At 48.7% G+C, this 15332-nt stretch overlaps 1 protein-coding gene across 1 annotated transcript in view; it reads right to left on the bottom strand.

The window, feature by feature from the left end:
- Positions 1-15332, bottom strand: part of Tafa5 (TAFA chemokine like family member 5) — a 141350-nt gene that overhangs the window by 93671 nt on the left and 32347 nt on the right. The gene's annotated exons all lie outside the window — the stretch shown is intronic.

The raw sequence follows: 15332 nt of genomic DNA, 5'->3' as shown, positions 1-15332 counted from the left end.
TGGGCCTTGGTCCTGAGAACCCCTCAAAGGCCTTGAGGCCAGATACAGTGGGGCCTATTCTGTTATCCACTGCCATCTGTTCTCTGCCAGTATAGGCTGCAAGGACAGGGACAGCAAATTTTAGCTTGGCTGGCATCACAACTGCCACGGTAGCTGAGGCACCTCCCATTTGGAAGCCTCAGTTTCCCAGCCGATGCAGTGGAAGGAGGAAGGCAAGCCCACACACCTGGCAGCCTGTGGCATAGGTGCCAGCTCGGACTCTGGGCTGACATGTCTGCACCCAGGCTTGACATGGCTAAGGGGCAGCAGCAGCAGACAATCCCCTCTATTTTCCAGGCCTCTGTGCTAAGTTACACACCCTGCAGGGATGCTTGTGGACTCTAGCTCAGTTCTAGACCAGAGTGCTGCATGTTACCCCATACTGGATAAGCATAGGGAGGAAGGTGGGGGTAGTAGCCTTGAGGTCCCGGGTCACAGCGAAGTCTTACTTCCACTCCTACTCTATTTCAATGCTGCTCTGCCGGCTGCCTCCTCTTCTCAGAGCACCACAATAGGAGTGTGTCATCTTCAGGGTTGAGACAAGGGGTTTGGGGAATCTACTGGTCCCCCTGGCAGGGGACACTCAGAGCCAAGTAACTGTCCATCTTCTATCCTGTTTCTGGGGACACACCTACTCAAATATTCTGCTGGTGGGATCACCTCTGTACCTGGAACCAACAGCTGCTCATCAAGAACAGTCAGGGGCTATCAGCTCATCAAGAACAGTCAGGGCATCTAGCCTGCCGCAAACCCCATCTGAGGAGGCCACACCTGTAGGAGGCTTGGATGGGTCAGGCAAACTGAACCACTATCAGACACTTTGGTGAACTTTCTTCAGATGTTCCTGGTGGCATGAATGCTTAGGTGGTAGAAAAACCTAATCTTCTAGCCCACATGTGTCCTGCAGATGAAAGAAACAGAATCTGCAGGATCATTGCCTAGGAAGGGAGGTCAGATGGCTCCGCTCACAGTGACGAACCCTGCAGTCAGTCTCCTTGGAAAAGGTCTTCCACCGAGGTGCAAGAGCAAGCCCACGAGAAAACACCGAATCTAGACACAGTCCTTATACTTCTCACAGAGTAATTCAGAATGCATAAGAAACCTAAATATAAAACACACTAACACTAACGTGAAACTTCCAGAAGCAACACAGGAAGAAAAAAAAAATCTATGCAAGATTGGATTTAGTGACAAGTTTTTAGATAAAACACCGAATTCAAAATCCTTGAAAGAAGAAAATGTGACAAATTAGACTTTGCTAACACAGAAACATCTGCTCTGCAGAGATGCTGCAAGGAGGACTGAAAAGACCAGCAGAGACAGGGGGATGATATCTGTAAGCTACGAAGCCAGATGATGAGAGTCCAAGACTTCCCGAGAAAGCAATTAAAACGGCAGAGTGAGAGAGACAGATCAAAGACATCAGACAAAGATGGCAACAGACACCTTGTCCCAAGTGGTAAACAAGCTACCAGGGAAACACCCAACCCCTGCACACCGATGACAATGGAAAAATGCCAAGTCCTCCCCAAATACCAAATGTCAGCCAGGGTGTGGAGCAAAGGAGTCCTCAGCCACAGCTACTGGCAACCCAGAGTAGTACAGCCACTTGGAAGAAGGTTGGCACCTTTAACAAAGCAAGAGTCTCCCACCAGATAAGACCACCACGCCCCTAGGGACTTAGCCAATGGATGTGGAAAGTTCTGAGTGCATACACACAGAAGCGCATGCATACACACACACACACACACACACACACACACACACTTCATATAAACATTTAAAGCAGATCTACCCACCATTTCCCACACTGGAATCATGGAGATGGATCTCAGGGAGTATGCACAAAACCCCTGAGGCTCACTCCTCTTGAGGACCATTGTTTAATAGTAAAAGGGGCCGACTCACAGGAGGGCACAGGGGAGAGCAAGGAGTATCTGTCTCTAAGTGAGGTGGACCGTGAGGACGGAGATACAGACCACAGGGGTCTAACTGTATGATGTCCTGCAAAGAGCACAACCACAGAAAAGTGGTCATCACAGACTTGGGAGACAGAAGGACGGAGGAAGAGATGGGATCCACTGGGTGGGCTGCTCTGGCATAGCACTGCAATCAGGACACACGATACTGGGGATGTGGCCCAGCATCATTTGGTAAGCTGAGGAGGAGGAGGAGGGCAGGACTCAGGTGGTGCACAGAGCTACGTCCATGGCGAGGCAACCAACACTGGAAGCCGCAGAACCCGTGAGACTGAGGGCAGATGGGCTGGCCTAGAGCACGGTGCTCTGGGTAACAGAACTGTTTCCATGGGGACTCGCTATGGGTCTGACACCCCGAGTGTGCATACTTGAAGGAAGACACGATTGGCCAAGCCAGTGGCTGTGGTGGGAGGCAGCCTTCAGCACAGGAGTGGGAGGTTGCAGATAGGCAAGAGGAAGGGAAACAACGATCCTGGCGGTGACAGGCTAGAATCAGAGTCCAGTCTATGGCCATATTTGTGTGATACGGATACAGACACACACACACGTATGCATATGGGTTCCTTCCTGTGGCAGCTGACAGTACTGAGAGACTATGACACTCTATCAGCAATATATAGGCTCCTAACCCACTGATTTTAACACCTAACAAAGGAATCTGAATCTTGTGCTTAGGACAAGGCCAGAAAAAGTGGAAGAGAAACTCAGAGACCTGGTTGTTCCCAAAGGAGACAGAGCAGAGTTACAGTGAATGTGTCACAGAACAGACTCCCAAGACCAAAGCTAATGGGGAAACTACTGGGTTATAACTCAGAGATCTAAGGTGCACGATGCCACACTGCTCTATGTAGTCAATCAATCAACACAGGGAGGGGGGGAATAAAGTCTTCTGTGCAGAAATCCATATCCTCTGTGGACACTCACCCTTGCCAGTCTAGCATCACCATTAGTGGGATTGTATGTGGTGACTTCCTCACAAAGAGCATACTATGGAATGAGAAAGAACAACATTCCCTGGAGAAGCCGGGAAACAGGATCTCAGGCAGGAAGTCAAGTCAAATAACTCAAACTGACAGCGGGAACAGACTGAATGCTGGACCAACCATCTTCTTGTCAAAACCCAGGAACCGGGCTCCAACCACAGCGGGAGAGCACTAGATGTGGGTTGATCATGGAAGACTTTACCAAAGCTCTGACAGGCACAGCTTACAACAACTTGTCAAGGTCACAGTCTTTAGGAGGTTTTGGAGGCTCACAGTTCCCAGGAGCCAACAGGACAGGATGTTAAAACACCGTGTGGTGGTTTCAGTGAGATCTAAACCCACAAGGACACCAGATAAAGAATGAGGACTCAGAACTTAGAAACTTACAGCATGCTGGTGTTCCTTCTGCAGGAATAAATGCCACACGAAGGTCAGGGCATTACACTGTTGACTATGGTACTGGCCAGGGAACCAGTACGGGGCACACGGGGATTTTTGAATTATCTCTAAAATCTCTATATAAACCTCAAACTTTTCCGAAGAAGGAATTTGCTCTATGGAAAAATCCATGAAGACATGAGAGATGATGGCCTCTGTGGCGCACATGCTGGGGAGCCCAGTGGATGCCTTGTGGGGCCTGCGCCAGCATCCGATGCGGTTAAATGGGGCGTGCATGGGCCCGCTGGCCTGTTCCTTCTTCACACCTGTCTCTGGCTTTCCAGGAAATATGCTGAGCCCTGGGAATTTCACATCAGCCTTGTGCTTAGCAACAAACGGCCCATTTCCCTTCTCCTAGGCACCAGGAGTCCTGGCTGAGATATCTCTGCTCAAAAGGCAGGGCCAATTATAGCCGTATCTGGTGGGTTGCTGCCGATGGCTAACGTATATCGGACCTTGCAGCCCCATGCATGCAACAGGCACCCAGGGAACTAATGAGGTTTTGTAAAACACACACAGACACACACAAATATATAAAAACAAGAAACCTTCCCTGTACTACCTGAGCTTCTTTCAAGGTCAAAGGTGACAGCTGCAGTTTGAGTTCAACTTGGCCACCCCACATAGCTTCCAGAGCACGTTTCCATGGAGCTGGGCTCACCTTCTGCTGTGGTAATTAGGGAGACACTGGGAGGGCAGTCTGGAAATGACACCTTCTGTTAATGAGCAGAGAGTGCGGCGGTACTCAGAGGCACCGTCTGCACCTGTTGCTAGGATTAATGTAAGGCAGCCAAACTCCAGCTCAGACCATTGTCCACAGTCCAGTTTAAGACATATCTGCCCAGAAGCTGCCCACCTCAGCCTGGTGATGGCCAGGTAGGTCACAGGATGAAGCTAGCAGTGCCCTATAGATAAGCCATCCGTAGATCAGTGGTTCTCAACCTGTGGGTCACAATCCCTTTGGTGGAACAACCCTTGCACAGGGATTGCATATTGTATATCTGCATATCAAATATTTACATTAAGATTCATAACAGTAACAAAATTATAGATATGAAGTAGCAATGAAACAATTTCAAGGTTGGGGGTCACTAAGACACAAGGAACTATATTAAAGGGTCATAGCACTAGGAAGGTTGGGAATCATTTCTCTAGCCACAACTGCAGAAAGCCACAGCCTCACAGCATCAAGCTCTGACTGGGCTCCTGGCACTTCCTTAACAAGGCCTCAGCCTCAGCCTGCCAGGCTCAGTGTCAGCATAGCACCCCACTGTGCCTAGACTAGGTGTGCTCTGTTCTACAAGTGCTCCTGGGTTGGAAACTGGATTGCCAATGTGGTGGTTTTGAAGCAGAGTTCTTTAGGAGGTAGCTGTGCATAGTGGGAAGTGGTTAGGTCATGGGGGAGAGACCCTTGAAGGGGACTAAGGCAGTTTCCATGGAACTCCAGCTACTGTACACAAAAGTGAGTTGATACAGAGCAGTGGGAGACAGGGCCTCCAATCCCTCCCTGGTTCCATGTGTCATTCTAAGATCTACTGCATGTGTCTGCACCACAATGCAATGCCATGAGGGTCATCAGAGGGCAGCCATCTTTGTATTTTCAGTGTCTGGGATTGTGAGATGAATCAGGTAGCCCCTTTTGAACACACACTGGATCTTAAGGATTTTGTGTTAGCAACGGACACTGGATGAACACACCCATTTCATGCACACACCCCCCTTGTCTCTGATGCCCATCAAAACTGCCTTCACCCACCCAGTGTTCTCTCAGAGTCCAGGTGCTCTCATGTTCTGTAAATGCTACTTGTCACTAGATTAAGTTAAGCCCCACTTCTTACAGAGTGGTGATCAGAGCCTTCCTTATTTTCTTTTTAACAAGAGTTCTATGATGTTCAACTTGACTGGACATTAGTAAACCGAACCTGATGGGTCTATGAGGACATTCCCAAGAGACAGGTGACATGTGAGTAAGCACCTGGGAGAGAGACTGTCCTATAGGATGCGATCTGGGAGACACAAGAGTGGAAAACCAGGGAAGCCAGCAAAGGGCTTGCATGTGTCACCACTGTCTGTGGACATCAGACTCTGTCTTCTTTACCTCTTGAGCATGAACTCAACAATTCCTGGGAGGGCGAAGCTTTCCAGCTTTGGAAGCTATACAATTTACTGAGGTTTAAAGCTTCTTGAACAAAACAACTACAAAGTTCTCTGAGTCTTGGTATGCACACGGCCACGTGGGGCTTTCACACCTTCAGTCATTGAAGATAATCCAATGGCCACCTGTATGAGGGGTGTTCCTTTAGTGCACCAAAAGTAATCCAAGTGTGGTATATTTTTAGAACACAAAACTGACAGGACACCATCACGGTCGGTGTCCAGGTCTTAACCCCACATGCAGCTACTAATCACTGCAACCATTTGAAATGCAATGCAACCATCTCCTCATTTCTGGACCAGTGAGACATGAAGATGGGAGGAAAGGCCTTTTGAGCAGAACAGACAGTGGGGGTTCAGAATTTTCTAATCCTAAAAGCCATCATCATTCGGTTTCAAAGTCATCCTGTCATGAAGGAGGGCGTGACAGCCAGCCTCAGGAACCACTGCTCTCAGCAGCTGTCATCAATGGGACATACAAACTAAAGGTGTGCATGGGATTCATGGGTGAATGACACATGGATGGGTGTGTGGGTAAAGGGATGGATGGATGGACACACAGATAGAAGGGTGGACAGTCGAATGAAGAGATGGATGGGTGAGTGAATGATGGATGGATGAATAAATGGATGAATGGATGGATTAATAGATAGCCAGGAAGGTAGATTGATGGATATGTGGATAAGGGGTCGATCGATGGGTAGGAAGGATGGATAAATCAGTAGATGGATGGATGGATGGTTGGGTTGATGGTTCAGTAAATCAGTTGATGGATGAATGCGAGGGTAGACAAACAGAAGGATGGGAAGATGAGTGGATAGATGTGTGGACAAGTGGGTTGATGGAAGAAGATGGAAGAAGGATAGAGAGACAATGGGTAGATGAAGGTATTGGTTGGTAGGTAAAAGGAAGAAGCTGAATAAGTAAGCTGAATAAGAAGTTGAATGAGTAAATGTGAATGGACGAGGAGATAAATTTATAAATGGGTAGCAGATATCTGGATAAGTGAATGAATCGGTGGAAAATGGATGGATGGATAGGTGGATAGATTTATACAGTTCAGTGGTTATATGGGAAGGATAAGTAGATAAAGAGGAAAGTTTTCCGAGGGCTTATGGGCACTCTGAGACACAGATGGAAGAATGGTGGAGGATGGACAGACAACAGCGGCTGACCACCGAACACACAAGCATAGAGACCATTCCATATTTACCTCCACACTTCCTGAAGTTGGACCTGACATGGTCTTACTGTCCCTCAAATAGAAGCTGAATAAAGAACCCTATGGGGGGACGGACAGGATTCCCTCCCTGCAGGATCCAAGACAGCCATGGGCTTGAACCTTGCGCCTAGAGACCAAGCAGGCGTCCCTTGCACTTTGGTCTCACAGAGGAGCTGAGAACACTCAGCAGAAAGCAAGCACAGCCCTTGCAACTCACATTTGGAGATCAGATTAAATTGTTCTCAGCAAAAAATAACAAAAACAGGGGAATAAGGGAAAGTGTTCCCTTCCCTCTCTGAGGAGGCGGCTGCTGCAGAGCTAACTGATCACAAACCACCTTCCAGATTCCATGAGGATCAGAGAAGTCCAACTCCAAACTGGGCCATTTTGAGATAATGAAGTCAAAATATGTGCATTGATTTGCATACATGTGGGAAGGAAAGGAAGGCTCCAGGCAAGACAGAGCTATGATGATGTGGGGCTCACAGAGACACAGGGATGAGGCCTGGATCCGTGGAGAGAAGATGGCGGGGCTGTGGACCACGGGATAACATCACAGTGAGATCACCAGAAAGACTGACAAGGTGGGAACAAGCACTGACTGGGAACTTCCGTGAGTGAGAGTAAAGGAGATGGGCTGTGTACCCATGGACCTGTGAAGACACAGAGATGCAGCTCACTGCTGCCTGCTCCTCAAAGCCCAGGGTCACCCATCAAAGAAGAAAAGGAAAAATGTTCCCCACTGGTCAGGGGCATGACTAAACTGTAGGCCCCTTCCAGATGGATGACTTCTCCTCAGCAGAGGCTGCTGGATTAAGGAGCAATTGTATTTTTTGCCCAACAACAGTTCATTCCTTCTAACACTTCCTAAAGCCTAGACGAGAATGTTCAGAGGCACCAACAACCCAAATCACCTCCTACACAGCATGTAGTTCAGCTCCTAGCAAGAAGCTGGGCTCTAAGGTTCCCTGCACTAAACAGCGAGAAGGGTAGAGGGTGGTCAACCTGAGATAGAACGAATGTGGTAAAGTCCAGTGGTATGTGGTGTGGAGCCTGGAGGGATGTTCTGGATCTATTTAGACAGAAAGTTCTAAAACCTTTCCTTCCTTCCCCCATGTTTGGCTTCAGAAACAACTGGGTTATGTGTAGGCCAAAATCCAAACTACTGCATGTAGCCTGGGGACAGGAGCAAGAGAAAAGGAACACTGTGCAAATGATAGTAAAGGCAGGAGTGACCTGGAGGTAGGAAGGGACAGAATGACCTTTGGCTTTCTTCCTCCTAATTAGTCTGTCCTTGACCTCAAGTATGGGATTTACCTCAGCTCCATCCTACAGGTGCTAAACATCCCCTTATGGCACCCCCAGGACCAAGTTGGCTCAGATCCTGGACCACTGGGACAGCTGGAGATCCCTGGCTACATCTATAAAGAGAAGGGACTACACTGCCATCTCAGAAATCCATGCTCTTAAAAATCAACAAAGAGATGACACTTTTACCCTTTTACCCTTGGTTAGTCATTGCAGTCTGTGGGGTTGGGGGATGGGGGAATCAAGGCAGAAAGAAGGGAAGGAGATAGAGATCATCAGAGGCTTCCTTTCAGCCATCCAATGCCCTCCACTTATTCCCTGCTGGCCAGATCTGTGAGACACCCTGCAGAGCAGGAAGAGCCCTTCCACAAGGGCCTCTGAGCTCACTAGGCTGTCAGGTGTTGAGCTGCCTGATTAGGAATGAGGAGCATTAAGCCCTGCCAGCCTGTTCCCTGACGCCAGGCAGAGCTCTCCAGGCTAACTTTATGAGCAACTAAATCCTACGCTCATTCCAATAAAGCATTTACGAGGTTTCTTGTTTCAAAACTGTGTACACAGCCTGTTTCTAGCTCATCCATCCCTCAAAGGTAATGATGACGTCTTGAATTAGCTGTGCGTGCATAGAGCACGTCTGCCTGCACAGATGGATTTTGATCCTGGAAAGATGGCTCTGCCTGGAATAGGAACCCAACAGAAAGGAATCATGGAAGGCCTGCCTGGGATAGGAACCCAACAGAAAGGCATCTGGACACCACGCTCATCCTCCCGCTTCTGTGGATGGACACACCAGCCCTGCTGTATCTGCAACCCTGAAAAAATGCATGGAGTGCCTCTTCAAAGATACAGTGTCCAGTGCTGCTTCCCTTTGCACAGAACTTGGTGGTTCACCAGGCAACAGGATACTCTTCGGATGTTGCTTGCCAGCTGCCATTGATGGCCTAGCTGAGAAGTAGGTATAGGTCACAGCACTGGGCAAGGCTCTGTATACGGATGGATGCTGGAGGGCCCACAAAGGATGTTCAGCAGGGAACATGCATGAGGATGCAATGGCCCCAAAGACCTGAGCCTCCAATCATTCTGTGAGATGGAGGAGGCCCTGACCCCCTGTAGGCCCTATAGGCACATTGACCGCTCAGCACTCCTAGACAAGTCACCGTAACCCAGATCTAAGTCTCCAGGTTCCCATGAAACAGTATCAGAAACCACAGCTGCTACATTAGTTGTTCTTTGGGCAGCCTGCTTCCCACTGAAGTTTTGTGGTTGGCTCACTAGTCCCTGGACCAGCATGAGGGTGACACTGACAGGTCACTGGGCTAAAAGAACCTGTGAGAGACTTCCTGGAGCCTCCTCTACATTGTGAGTTGCACCTTTTATAGCCATCTAGAAAGCAGCTATACCTGGGGCCTGTGGGACAGAGCATGTCCTTCCCTTGTAAATCTAAAGTTACTGAATTTGCAGTGAGCATCTCCAGACTTAGGCTAAGGTGTTGAGGCTGGATCTTTCAGGAAGGTCCAAGAAAAAAATCTGTGTCCTGATCTTCCTAGCTCTGACAGACACACAGGGCTGCTGCTTCCTCACCCAAACCAGTCCTTGCCTTCCTTCCTGTCTTATCTCCTTGGTCTTCCCCACATCCCTTTGACAACAGAACTCACGACTGTACTTAGGACCACCCATATAACTCCCCCCTCAAGAGTCACTCTGAAAACTCCTGACACTATGTGTGGTAGTTTGAATATGTTTGGCCCATGGGAAGTGACACTATTAGGAGGTGTGGCCTTATTGAAGAAAGTGTAGCCTTATTGGAGGAAGGGTGTCACTGCGAATACAGGCTTTTGAAATCTCCTCTTATGCTCAGGCAGAAGACAGTCTCTCCTGGTTGCCTTCTGATCAAGATGCAGAACTCTCAGTTCCTTCTCCAGCACCAAGTCTGCCTGGATGCTGTCAGGCTTCCTGCCATGATGATAATGGACTGAACCTCTGAAACTGTAAGCCAGCCCCCATTAAATGTTGTCCCTTGGTCATGGTGTCTCTTCATAGCAAGAGAAACCGTAACTAAGACACTAGGTGAGATTATATCCAAAGGAGATCAGGGGTGAGGATATAGGATTATTATTCAGGGGAGTGTATCACTTCACTGACCACACTCTGGATCTACGGAAGAGCCAGGAAGTGACCACAACAAGCAAACCTTCTAGGATATTATAACTTTTGTTTCTTGGCCAAGTAAACAGCCACTTTCCTACAGATGAAGAAGAGATACGAGTGTCTCCAGGATGTCTGACATCCATGGATGCTCCCTGCCAAACAAGATGCTCCCTCCTGCTTGTACCAGAGGCCCTTGGAGTTCCTTCTGATCTTCATGGAGCCTGGTAATTAACTCTGGGACCCTGACCTTTAGCTCCCTGTTCCTGGATCTACTGCATTGGCTGACCTTGTACCAGTCTCTGAGCAAACAGATGGACCGGAGGAAGGTCTGGATCCTCTGAAGGGTAACTCTACCAGGACACACACATCCCCTCAACACTGAAACCTATGCCACCCAAGTCCACTGTCTGCAGGGGCCTTCCCAGGGTCACCTGGCAAAGGGAACATCCCAAGCACCCAGGGACAATGGAGATTGCCCAGGGACATTGACACAACAAATAAGCATCCCTGAAAACTGTCTGTTGCTGTGGTTTATATGTGAAATGTCACCCCCAGGCTCATGTATTTGAATATTCCAGCTACTGTGCTGTTTGCAAAGGCCATGGAATCTTTACGAGCTGAAGCCTTCCTAGAAGAAGTGACCCACCGAGGGCCATCATTTCTGTTCACACTGCTTCCTGAGTGCAGATGTCATGTGACCACCTGGCCTCGTTATCACCACACCGTCCCCACCTACTGTCATGTGTCTCTCACCATGACAGAGACTGAATCACTCTGGAACTGTGAGTCAAGCGAAACCTGAAGCTGCTTTTGTCAGAGTGTTCTATCACAGAAAGGGAGATGGGGATGCCCTTCACAGATGACCAGAAGTGTATGTAAACAAAAATTACAATGGCAGTGCTGACCTTCGTGCCCAGGGCCAGCAGTCCTCTCCTCTTGCCCTGCTCGCTGCCCCAGACAACAGGATACTCCTTCTAGGCATGTCTGCACATGTTGCTCTTGAGCAGATCCAGCTCTCCATGCCCAGTGATTCCCAGCTACCTGTCCGTCTGTCCCAGGCCTGTCTCTAGGGTCCAAATGATGAATGGGGGAGGAGGTTTACAGGACGGAGGCATGCCTGACTCTGTGCTTGAAGTTCCTACACTGAGCTCAAGAGTGACTCTCAGAAATGTGTCCTAGGGTGTCCTGCAGGAGAAAAGCGTCCCAGAGCAGCCTGTCCTGTCCTTATAAACAGAGGGTAGGTACATCACTGCACGACTAACAGGATTCATGTATAACTACACTGAGTAAACCAGAAAGGGACACAGTCATGGAAGCCACTCATGAGGTCAACAAGGCCAGTGAAGCGCCCCTCAGTGCCAACCTCGATAAGCAGGGCAGCTACCCTCCTCAGTGCCTGCAGGCGCTCCTGCGGGCAGGCATGTCATCCTATCCTCCTCCTCCCACAAGTCAAACCAAAGGAATGTCCATGTTAGCATCAGCCACAGGGTGCAGGGTGAAGACCTGGCAACTCTAGGCTCTAATCACCATCCCCATCTACCTTGAGGCAGTTCTGTCACCTGGGGGAACACACACACACACACACACACATCACACACACCACACTCACACACACACATACACAACACACATACACACACACCACACACACATACACACACACCACACACACAAAACACACATACACACACACAAACACACACATACACACACACAACACCCCCCCACACATGCACGCACAACACACATATACACACACACCACACACACAAAACATACACAAACAAACACACACACACACACACACACACACACACATACACACCTGTCTACCCCACGCAACACAGCCTGGTTTGAGAAGCAGCAGGGCCTTTAACTGCAGGGGCCATCCAGGAGACACATGGTTTTTAATCGAAACTTCCCAGAATTGCGTTGGTGGTTTTGCTTGTAAGCCAGAAGATGAATATTTAAAATTCTGTGATTCCCCCAGGTTAGGGAGGCATGCATATATCTTCTTTACAAAGATATGCCTTCACCCACAGGGTGCTCATCTATGTACAGTACCTGCCTTCTCCGTGAGGCTATCCCTTCACCCAGTCGGTATCTATCCATAGACATCCCTGCCTTCCTCATGAGGCTGGCTGTGGTAACCACAGGATCCTGCATTCCTACATCTGCCGCATCCCACACACTGGGTGCATCCTCAGGCACTGAGGCCTCCGGTGAATACAACTAACTCACTCAACCCTGCTGTACAGAGGTAGCACTTATTTGCAGAAAGACAGAGACAGCCCACCCTTGGAAGACTGGTAGACACACAGAGCATGCAGGATCTCAGGCATGTTCACCTAAAGCATAGCTGCAACTGAGTGGGCTCCTGTAACACAGGGGCAGATGGAAGCCTCAGGGTTCCATCTTGCCAGATTTCCCTTGGCATGGCTGAGGGACCAGAGGACCTAGACGCCTCTGTTCTGCCCAGGGCTCAACAGGTGCCACTGGGGATATTGGGTTTTGATACTAAGGTTCTCCAGCATATGGGGGTAAGTGGGTCTCCTCAATATGGCTAGTTCTGGAGAATGTGTAACTGTATGTAGACATGTATAAATGCACACATGTATACCAACACCCTTATCAGTGTGTTGAAAGCAAGCAAATCTAGCAATGGTTCAAAAGCTGTGGAACTCCTCCATGAGGTCATTGTATATGGGCAGGCACATGTGGGGGATGCTACTTTCTCAATGACTGTGTTCTCCTTAAGGATTTGTAAGTGTGGAAGACTTGTAAGAGCCAGCAGAATTAGGAATTAGGCTGTAAGATAGTCTCTTCTACATATGACAGAGAAGTTGCAATGTTTACATCTCAACAATATGTTTGCCCAAACAGGACCTGCACATTGGCAATACAACTTAACATGACAATGTAGATGCGAGAAATCTCCCAAGGCCCCACCCCTAGATGAAGACTATAAGCAAATAATGGCTGCTAGGAGGGAAATCAATTTTCTCCAGGGATAAGCAATCAGTCCTAAATACACACACGTTGGCGCAAAACTAAATAGCCTCAGCAGGTTGTATTTATATATACATATGTATATATTTATGCATAACAATAATATGAGAAAAGGTCATGAATTTGAGAGGGAACGGGGGACATGCCAGGATTTCAGGGGAGAGGAAGGGATAGAATATATTCACATATGAAATCCTCAAAAATAACTTTCAAAAGATTTTCATAGTGGAAAGCTGGACCTGGTTGCATAAAGCCACGATCTCACTTTGAGCTCATTCTGACCACACACTGTTCATTAACATGGCTGTAAGAGCTAAGTAGGCACTTCCAAGTCTTGGAGCGCATAGATCAGGGACCTTAGCCTGTATGCCTGAAAACAACAGGAGATGCTGTGTCCAGGAGAAGCTCTCGGGGCAGGAGGGCTGTCAGTCAGGGATGCAGACAGAAGGGACTGGCAGACACAAGGGATGATACCTGCCTGCAGGGTAACAGCTGTCTGAGATCTGTTCCAACAGCCTACTGCCCACGAGGATTGGGAGGTGGCTGCCCATGCTTGGGACTTGGATAGTAGCAAAACTGCAGGTGACATCCTGTGATGGAGGACAGACTGGAACTGCCAGTACTGGCTGGAAGGCAGTATGCGATTTAATCCCCTTCAAGTTTCCCAAGATTTACGCGGACTGTAAAACATGATTGGCCTGCCGTGAATTTTATACTCTTGCTTTTGATTACACATTAAGATGCAAATAAGCAGCAATATGCTCATGTGAGAGTGCACTGTAAGTCAAGCCTGTTTTCGGCCCGGGAAATTTGTTCCCATAAAGATTACAAATCGTTAGTGCAAGGGGCAAACAGATGCCCGATGCTCAGCTGGCCTGGCCTCCACAGTGGGAGGTAGGAAGCAGCCTCTTCTATGAGGCACTGGGGCCACCTCCTTTCCTCACCTCACCCTGGATGCCAGCACAGGCAGTTCCCATAGCATCCCCCCAAAACCAAATAAATAAAAACCATGCCTGATCAGTGCCAAATGTGGCTACCTATAAAGGACTATAAGTTACACAATAGGAATGGGACCGGCAAGGCTCTAATGAAGCTCAGACCTTCTATTTTCCAAGACAGGTTGCTGAGGAGTCCTCACAATAGACACAAGGACTTAAAAAACTGACATGTTGGTGACAGTTTTCTTTCTTTCTTTCTCTCTCTCTCTCTCTCTCTCTCTCTCTCTCTCTCTCTCTCTCTCTTTCTTTCTTTCGTTCTTTCGTTCTTCCTTCCTTTTTTTAAAAGATTTATTTATTTATTATATGTAAGTACACTTTAACTGTCTTCAGACACTCCAGAAGAAGGAGTCAGATTTTGTTAGCCACCATGTGGTTGCTGGGATTTGAACTCAGGGCATTCAGAAGAGCAGTCGGTGCTCTTAACCGCTGAGCCATCTCTCCAGCCCCCAGGCAGGGCTACTTTTCAAAGCTTGAACAGCTCCAGCAAATGGAGGAAGGCTGGAAGCCAGAGTTCCCTGGGCTGCCCCAGTATCCAGCCCAACCCCAATTCGCTGTGGGAGGAAGGAAACACTTTATTTCCTTTAAGTGGAAGAATTGAGCCTCAGAGAGGATGAAGCCACGGACAGGCGGCCTGATTTCCAGCATAGCTTCTGATACCCAGCCTCCCTACGCCTCACCAGTCTAGCAGCCCAAGAGAGGTAAGCAAAGCAGCTTGACTTCAAACCTTAGTGGCTCTTAAGATGGTAAACTTGGAATCTTAGCCCCATGACCTACATAGTGCCCAATGGTCTCAGGGGAGACGCCGGTGCTGGAGCCCATCCGCTCTTGTATATGGTCCTCACTCAGCCACTGTGAGGCTTTTCAATTGGGCAGGCCAAGCTGCGTGAGAGCCTGGCTCTTCCCATTCCTCTCTGGATCTGCAGAGGGAGCCGCCTGTTCGGATCTTCCCTTTGCTGCTCTTGGTCTAAGTTGCTACAAGGCAGTGTTCAGGAGTGGGAGCATCCCACACATCCACGCATCTCACAGCCTGCAAGGAGCAGGGGCTGCATGGAGGCCG

Source organism: Apodemus sylvaticus, chromosome 17, assembly GCF_947179515.1.
Source record: "Apodemus sylvaticus chromosome 17, mApoSyl1.1, whole genome shotgun sequence".
Taxonomy (NCBI): Eukaryota; Metazoa; Chordata; class Mammalia; order Rodentia; family Muridae; genus Apodemus; species Apodemus sylvaticus.
This window is presented reverse-complemented; position numbering and strand designations above follow the sequence as displayed.